This window comes from Jaculus jaculus, chromosome 11, assembly GCF_020740685.1.
Source record: "Jaculus jaculus isolate mJacJac1 chromosome 11, mJacJac1.mat.Y.cur, whole genome shotgun sequence".
In the NCBI taxonomy this organism is placed as follows: domain Eukaryota; kingdom Metazoa; phylum Chordata; class Mammalia; order Rodentia; family Dipodidae; genus Jaculus; species Jaculus jaculus.
Window position 1 is genome coordinate 22,559,248 of NC_059112.1, and position 9,155 is coordinate 22,568,402.

A 9,155-nucleotide genomic window follows, 5' to 3' on the forward strand; every position below is an offset into this window, starting at 1 on the left:
TCAGCTGGGAACCTAGCATTCAGAACACATAGGTTTATGGGGGACACCTGAATCGAACCACCACAACTGGTAAAGGTAAATGAGTTGTGAGTTCTCCAATTTGTGTGAGCATGGTTGGACTGTCTGATCATAACTCAGACACTTGAAGGAATGTTAAAAATAAATGATGAGGAGCAGGAGAGATATCTCAGTGGTTAAGGCACTTGCTTACAAAACATACCGGCCCAGGTTCAGTTCCTCAGTACTCATGTTAAGCCAGATGCACAAAGTGGTACGTGCATCTCACAGTCATTTGCAGCAGCTAGTTGCCCTGGCATGTGCATTCTCTCAACCTTTCTCTCTCTCTCTCCCTTTGGAAATAAATAAAAACAAGTAAAACCAAGCAGCATTGATACAAAGTTTCTTCAAGATGCAATTAACCAATAAAGAAAAATTAATCTGCTGAAGATATAAAGAAGTCCAAACCTGGCATATGTCTCAGAACTTAAAAGTGTTCGCTATGCCAGTCTGACAGCTAGAGTTCAGATCCCCAGAATTCATGTGTGGTTGCATACAAGTGGCCATTCACACATCTATAATCCCAAAGCACCCAGGGCAATGGGATGCCAAGTCAAGAGAATCCCACAGCCAGCTATCCTGGTTATTTGCAGTGGAAGAACAAGAAAGACCCTGTTTCAAACAAGGTAGAAGCAATGAAAATGTCTAAAAAAGTTCCTACTAATAGAAAAATAGGTAGATTATATGAATAAGCACTTCCAAAAAGAGAGTTCATTGTTGGCCGAAAACATGAAAAGAGGCTCAGTTCTTACAAGAAATAAGAAAAATTCAAACTAAAACCTGAGTGGCAGGGCTTTTTAAGGTTCATCATATCGCTTGCTGGAAAAGTTATAGAAAAACTGTAATTCACAAAATTCAAAAATTGTCACTATCTTACCCAATAGTAAACCCTATAGCCCAGAAATTCTACCCCCAGGCATGAAACGCATGCACATTACTGCACCAGGAGACAAAATATTTACAGTCGCTGTTGTAGTTATGTATTGGCTGAAACAAAACGCCTAACCACAAGCAGCTGATGAGAGGAAAGGGTCTATTTCAGCGTATTGTCTCCAGGGGAAGCATCATGAAGGCAGGGAAGGGTAGGTGGAGCAGAGCCTGGGCATCATGTCTTGCAGCTGGCAGGAAACAGCAAGGGAGCTGAGCTCTAAACGCTGGCAAGCTGGGCTAGTCAACCTCAAGGTCTATCCCTGGTGACACACATCGTCTACCAAGGTCTCCCTCCAATGACACACCTCTTCCAGTAGGGTCTATCCCCAGTGACACACCTATTCCAGCAAGGCTCCACCTCCCAAACCGCCACGAGCTAGGGACTGAGAATTCAGAACACATGAGGCTAAGTGGGGCATTCGATATTCAAACCAGCAGCAGCCGGGTGTGGTGGCACACGTCTTTAATCCCAGCACTTGGGAGGCAGAGCTAGGAGGATTTCTGTGAATTTGAGGTCACCCTGAGAATACAGAGTGAATTCCAGGTCAGCCTGGGCTAAAGTGAGACCCTACCTAGAAAAATTTAAAAAAAATTTTTTAAAAACCAGCAATGTTTCAACGACAGCTGGATGAATGTTTTTAGACATGTTAACCAAATGTATTAAATAATACAAATAAATGAGCTACATATCATGTGTGGGTGAGTTATAGAACCATAAAACTGGGTTAAAAAAATCTGAAGACAATATACTCTATCTTATCACCTTTATGAAGTTGAAAATCTAAACCAACGAAATTCAATAATATTAAGGACACGTATATAATTAATGAAGCTTATTTTACTAAGAAATCCAAATACAGCTGGGCGTGGTGGCACACGCCTTTAATCCCAGCACTCGGGAGGCAGAGGTAGGAGGATTGCCATGAGTTCAATGCCACCCTGAGACTCCATAGTGAATTCCAGGGCAGCCTGGGCCAAAGTGAGACACTACCTTGAAGAAAAAAAAGAAAAGAAAAGAAATCCAAATACAATTCAGGGCCAGGGCTATCTATTTGTAACATGCAGACTAATGGGTCCCCAAAGATGCCCGTGTCCAAATCCCTAGGAATGTGAATATCTTCCCATGCATGACAAAAGGAGCATTGCAGATAACAGCAAGAATAGTAGCAGTATTACTATTTCAAGGTAGGGTCCCACTCTAGCCCAGTCTGACCCGGAATGCACTATGGAGTCTCAGGGTGGCCTCCAATTTACAGTGATCCTCCTACCTCTGCCTCCCGAGTGCTGGCATTAAAGGTGTGCACCACCATGCCTGGCAGATTTGCTTTGTTTTGTTTCAAGGGTTGGGTCTGAGGGTTTTTTTTGGGGGGGGGGTTAGACAGGATCTTGATATGTAGCCCAAGCTGCCTTTGAACTTTTGATCCTCTTACCTCCACCTCCTTATGTTGTGTTTTAAGCTATTAAGTTGTGGTGATTTGTTATAGCAGCACCAGAAAACTGATGCCCTGAGACAGTCACAAGTTGGAGAGAGCAAACTTCTACAGAGATGTAAAGACACGGATATTCTACTCATTCCTAAATCAAGCAAGCCCCCACCAGTAAAGTCTAAAGCATTCAAGCTTTATGATGACCCTATTTTTCAATTTATTTGAGAGCAACAGACAGAGAAAGAGGGAGAGAGAGAGAGGTTGAAAGAGAGAGAGAGAGAAGGAGCATGCCAGGGTCTCCAGCCACTGCAAACAAACTTCAGATGCCTGTGCCCCCTTGTGCATCTGGGGTCCTGGGGAATTGAGCCTCAAACCGAGGTCCTTAGGTTTCACAGGCAAGCGCTTAACCACTAAGCCATCTCTCCATAACATCTCTATAACAACACTTAACTTGTAGATGTTGGGTTTGGGGAAGGGAGAGAAGGGTTTTGGGGTAGGGTCTCATTGTAGCCCAGGTTCACTTGGAGCTCATCCTATAGCCCCAGGCTGGCCTTGAATTCACGACAATCCTTCTACCTCAGCCTGATGAGTGCTAAGACTAAAGGCATGTGCCCCCATGCCTGGCAAAGTCATGTTTTCTAAGTGCCAAATATAATGACATTTTTACACATATATGCACACAAAAGACAAATAAAGAAAAACAGCAAGTTAAAAGAAACATTACTAGTGTTTTGTTTTGTTTTGTTTTGTTTTCCCCCCAGCATAATGCATTTGATTGCTCTACTTTCTTTTCTTTTTCTGGTCTTTCCTTCCTTCCTTCTTTTCTTTTCTTTTTTCAAGAGTGTTATTATGAAGTCCAGATTGAACTCACAATCCCGTTGGCTGAGCCTCCCGATGCTGGCACTCCAGGCATATGCTACTGTAGCTAGCTAGCTCCCACCTACCGCATTTGAAACATCAGACTATTCCGAAAGAGAAGTCCAGACTGCAGATGTAAAAGTCAGGAGCTCGGGAAATCGTGTAGCCTTGTCATCCTCCAGACTTCTCGACAACATGGCTGGATTCTTTCGACCTACCGAAACCTCTGTTTAAACAGGTATTCAAAACCGTACTGAAGTCTGGACTTCCCAACATGTCTCTGGTGTCATTGAGGAGTTTGTTAGTGGTAATATCCAAGCCTGAGCTGCTAATGGCGTCTCTTCATCTGGCATCACGCAGTGACATAACAAGGACTTGGATCCATCTCTACGAATCCAAGAAGAATTATGCTGCTCAGCCACACTTCCGATCTCTTCTAGTTTGTGCTCCAAGTCCAGAAGACACAAAAAATGTTTAAGAGAAACAGTTCCTAAAATCTCTTGTGCAGCATGCTTCATGACAGTGACTAATTCTGTGAGACCGTCTCCAAGGAGGTGCTGGATACCTGATAGATCCTGTTGCTGGACATCAGGGGCAGCAAGAACCGTCCTGCCATTTTTGCCAACTGCTGTATTGTCCAGGTAAATACATCCACCAACTATGTTTAACTGGGGCCGCAAAAGAACAGCCAGCACACAGGTGCTGTACGCGGCCACAGCGTTTCTCATGAAACTTACCCTTTAGGTCTTCCCATCTTTGTAGCTTGTGTGAAGGCCTGTTTTTCAGCAAAGCTGCGAGGCTCTCAGAGTTCAGCTGCTGTATGAAGGCCTCTCTCAGAGTGGGAAGCATAGGCAGCACTGTGAGGTTGCAAGTCCTCTGATTGATTTCAAAATGATATTGTCGCCGGGCATGGTGGCGCACGCCTTTAATCCCAGCACTCGGGAGGCAGAGGTAGGAAGATTGCTGTGAGTTCGAGGCCACCCTGAGACTCCATAGTGAATTCCAGGTCAGCCTGCGCTAGAGTGAGACCCTACCTCGAAAGACCACCAAAAAAAAAAAAAAAAAGATCTTGTCATCGAGCCTAAGCAATATACTCTGCTGCCTCACTTTCTTGGATTTCTCTGATTTTCCTCTGTCCATATTTCCCCGGGATATATATATACCCCTCCAAGGACTGTGCCCAGGAAGATGCATTTCTTTTTGTCATGTTTGAAAAAATTCCATGTGTATCTGAACATCTTCAGGTCCCTGATGCTGAGGGGCGAGGGGCTGCTTCCCAAAACGGGATCCTCTCGCTCGGTGCTCTCCAGAAACCACAAACACGACTTCTCACAGAGGCTGTCCCCCCCCCCCAAATTTCTTTAATAAAATTAAAAAATTTTAAAGTAATTCTGGGAGATCAAACTCAAGTCCTCCAAGCTATCTCCCCAGCCTGAGAAAGGGAATTATTGATGTCAAAAAGTGGTAGTAGCCACTCTCCTCGAGTTAATTCATTTACAAAAGTGTAGAAGCTGCCTGCTGCCGCTGGAGGCCCACGGTTCCGCCAGGTGCTGCCAGGTTATGGCGGGATTAGAACACGTGTCTTAACCCACTTGTCTGATGCTGGGGAAATGGTGAAATGACAGCTTGCTGCATGAGCGGAAGGACCCAAATTTGATCCCCAGAACCCATATATAAAAATCCAGGCAAGGCCATGCATGCCTGAAACCCCAGGGCTAGGGGGATGGGAAGGACAAGAGAATCTCTTGGGCTCACACGACAGACAGTCTGACCCAAAACGCTGGGCAGCTCCAAGTTCAGTGAGAGCCTCTGCGTCAGGGAAATACAGTGAAAGAGTGCCAGGGGAGGGGACCCAAGACCGTCCTTTGGCCTCTGCATGTGTGTGCACGCGACATGCACAGCTGGACCCACACATGCATGTGGTGTGCACATGTGGATGCACACACACATACACCACCCATGTGTGTGCACATCCACCACCACCACCCCCGCGCGCGCGCGCGCGCGCACACACACACACACACACACACACACACACACATTCCAAACAGTGCACTTCTCCGACCTTCAGGTGAAGGGATGGTATGGAAATTATGAAAATGACAGGCAACCTTACAGAAACGAAAGACAGAAGGGCCATTGTAGCAGCTCCCTTCTCGTTGCCGGCACAAAGCGCCCAACCAAAAGTTTAGCCGATGGCAGGAAAGGGTTCGCTCTGGCTTACAGCCTCGAGGGGGCGTTCCATGACTGGGGGGGTACATGACAGGAGCAGAGGCTGGACAGCAGGTGGGAAACGGCAGCAGGAGCGTGCGCTGAGCTGGCTACAACGCCCGTAAAGAAGCCCACCCCAACCACACACCTCCACCCCAGCAAGGCTCCAACTTCCAAATCGCCATCAGCTGGGAACCAAGCCTTCAAAACGCATGAGGTTATGGGAAAGACGTAACTCAAACCACCGCAGCCATGGAGAGAGCAAACGAACTGGACTGTTTGTCCTTTTGTTTTTGCTTTCTTTTCTTTTTAAAGGGGGGGAGGGTTGGAGAGATGGCTTAGTGGTTAAGCACTTGCTTGTGAAGCTTAAGGACCCAAGTTCGAGGCTCGATTCCCCAGGTCCCACGTTAGCCAGATGCACAAGGGGGCGCACGCGTCTGGAGTTCGTTTGCAGTGGCTGGAGGCCCTGGCGTGCCCATTCTCTCTCTCTCTGCCTCTTTCTGTGTCTGTCGCTCTCAAATAAATAAAAATGAAAAAAAAAACAACCCTGGGTGTTTTGACTAGCCCTTGTCACTTCCAGTCTGAGTCCACCGGAAAGCTGCGATATCTGCTCTCTGTAGCATCCAGGCCATGCTCCGTTGCTTATAAAACACCATTGTTCTTACTGCCACGGAGCATCCTGACTTTTTAACAGTCGCAGTATTTCCTTTCCCTCAGGTACAGGTTCAGAACACTTCCTTTCTGACCTAAGGAAAGAGCCAAATTTTGGAAGAATTTAGGCATCAGTGGTAAGTACGTGTGTTCATGTGTGTAAAAACTCAGCCATAAGTTTTGTAAAATATAAAAATATGAATTAGCAAAATATATTCCTGGGGGTTCTATTCCTACATTCCTCAAGCACTTGAAGTTTCGAGTGGAATGTCACATTAACAATGTCTCTATATGAGATCATATAGGAAACAGCATGGTGCCCTCTGTTGGTGAGTTCTTAGATACTACTAGCCTATATTTATTCAATTATATTAAGCACTTACTTTTAAAAGCTTACACTTATGCTGAATAAATAAGATGATGGCCAATCAAAATTTAATACACATGTAATGGCATTTATGCTATTTTCCAGAACTCTAGAACTTCACAGATTTGTCCTGACAGGTTGCGGTTCTATTACTGTGTATAATCCATCATTTTAGCCACCCTGAAAACATGTTTATAAATTTGCTCCATAATATTGTGAACCAAACCAAGCACAAGCACGCCTTTAAAATTCTTAGCCTTTCTTAATTGATTAAATAGCATTCTCCTACTAGCTAAGGGATATTTGCAAGATGATTTATTTGGGTCAAAAGTTTAACATAGAAATTAATTTTATTTTTTTAATATTTATTTATTTATTTGCAAGTAGACAGAGGGGGAAGAAAAGAGAGCCAGGGCCTATAGCCACTGCAAACAAACTCCAGATGCATGTGCCACTTTGTGCTTCTGGCTGTACGTGAGTACTGGGGAATTGAACCCTAGTCATTAGGCTTTACAAGCAAGCACCTTAACTGCTGAACTCTCTCTCCAGCCCCAGTAGCTACTTTTAGAATATATTTCCAATTAAATTTTAAAATCCTTCCCTGGTCCCCCATCACTCAGCAAACCTATTAATTCAGCTCTACAAGGCAAAAGATGGCTAGTCTACAACTGAGGTCTCAATCCTCACCTGAATTCCCTTCAAAATCTTCTCCAGCAGTTGTCTTTCTGTGCCCCGCCCCTGGTCCATTGTGAACAGACATTGAAACGAAAAGGCATTCACAGCCTGCATGTTGCTAAGTCCAACCTGTTTCCTGTCACGTGGAAGCTCCCCTTTGCTTTTTTTTTTTTTAGTTGTTGTTGTTTATTTTTGTTTTTGTTTTAACTTTATATCCACAGCCCCCACCTCACTCTTCTGGCTGCCTCCTTATAAGGCCAGTTCTCTGGAAGCCACTTACAACAACTGCCCCCCCTTCTAATTCCCACCTTGTAGAAGACACTCCCCCTCACACACTCAATCCTCAAATGCTTCTTTTTAACACATTCTCCAAATCCAGCTCCAAAATGTTGTGTTAACCACATATGTGACTGTTAGCTTTCCAGTAGCCACAGTTGTTTTAAAAAAAAGTTAAAAAAAAAGAAGTGAAATTAATTTAAGAGTACATTTATTGACCCAATTTGTTAAAAGAGCTATTATTTCAATATGTAATCAACATTAAAAACTATTGATGGAGCTGGGACATGGCTTGGCATGCCTAGTACGCACAAGACCTGTAAATAAATAAATGAATTTAAATTTTTAATTTGCATTAAGTTAAAAATGAATGTATATTTAATTTAAAAAATAGGGTTGGAGAGATTGGTTAATGGTTAAGGCACTTGCAGGCAAAGCCAAAGGTTCAGTTCCCCAGTACACATGTAAAGCCAGATGCAGAAGGTGGCACATGCATCTGGAGTTCATTTACAGTGGCTAGAGACCCTGGAGCACCCATTCTCATTCTCTCTCTCTTTTTCTCTTTCAAATAAATAAGTAAATAAATAAAATGTTAAAAATATATTGTAATCCCAGCATTCAGGAGGCTGAGACAAGAGGATCATAATTTTGAAGTATACCAGACCACGTAGGTCACCTTGACCTGCACGGCAAGACGCTGACCCAAACAAATAAACACCTATTGATTGGATTTTATTCAGTTTGAACTCTCTTGTCTATTTTACGTTTTAACAACCTTAATTCTTATGTAACCTCGTCCTGATAAATATTTCATCTGCGCTTAGACTTTGACACTTCCAACAAGATTTTGCAAATAACTGAATCAACTGTCAATTTCTGCTTTCAATTTAAATTCACTAACACGAGTGATGCAGGTCACTCGTCCTGCTCCCTAGAGACCAAGTGCTCAACAGTCACAGCTGGCCGCCAGTAGCTGTGACATCACACTGCACTGCATGGTGAACGTGGCTTGCCCGTGTTCATTGTCGCAGGTTGAAATCATGTCTATGTGCTGATAACCCCAAATTGGATCTCCAGGGTGACGCTCTCTCCTGACATCCCTTTAGACAGCTCACCTGCCGAATAGACCTTTTTTAATATTGTATTGGTTTCGCATCCACTCCGCAGCCCCACACACGTACACCTGCAAGGGAAAACGAGAAGTCTTTCTGCCGTTCTTCCTCTCACACTCCGCAAACAACCCATCAGCTCGACTTTCAAAACCAAGACGAGAATCTGCCCATTCTCCTAGCTTTCCACGGCCACCGCCCGCCCCCCTTACAGCAGCTGCCACTGCCGTGGCTCCTGGCAGGTCTCCAACCTCCACAGCTCTTGTCCTGCCCCGGCCTGCCCTCCCCACGGTGCCATGAAGACAGTTGACAATGACAAGCATGTCATTTCTCTTCCTCATTCCAAATCCCTTGTCGCCTCCCTGTCCTGATTTCAACCACATGCTCCTGTCCTGCGTGTTCCAGCTCTGGTGTCCTCTCAGTCTCTCTGGTCCCTGTCCATGGCTTTCTGGTCACTGCTGCTGTTCTCAGCGATGCCATGCGATCCCCACTCTCTGGAAGTCTCTTCCCCCAGACGTGCAGATGGCTTGCTCCTTCCTTCTCTCCAGGCCCCAGTCATAAGTCACCCAGCTGTCTTATCTAAACAGCCATCCG

General features: G+C 44.8%; 1 pseudogene; it reads right to left on the reverse strand.

Annotated features, from left to right (window-relative positions):
- Positions 1-3,443: 3,443 nt before the first annotated feature.
- Positions 3,444-4,510, reverse strand: LOC101598185 (annotated as a pseudogene).
- Positions 4,511-9,155: the final 4,645 nt, after the last annotated feature.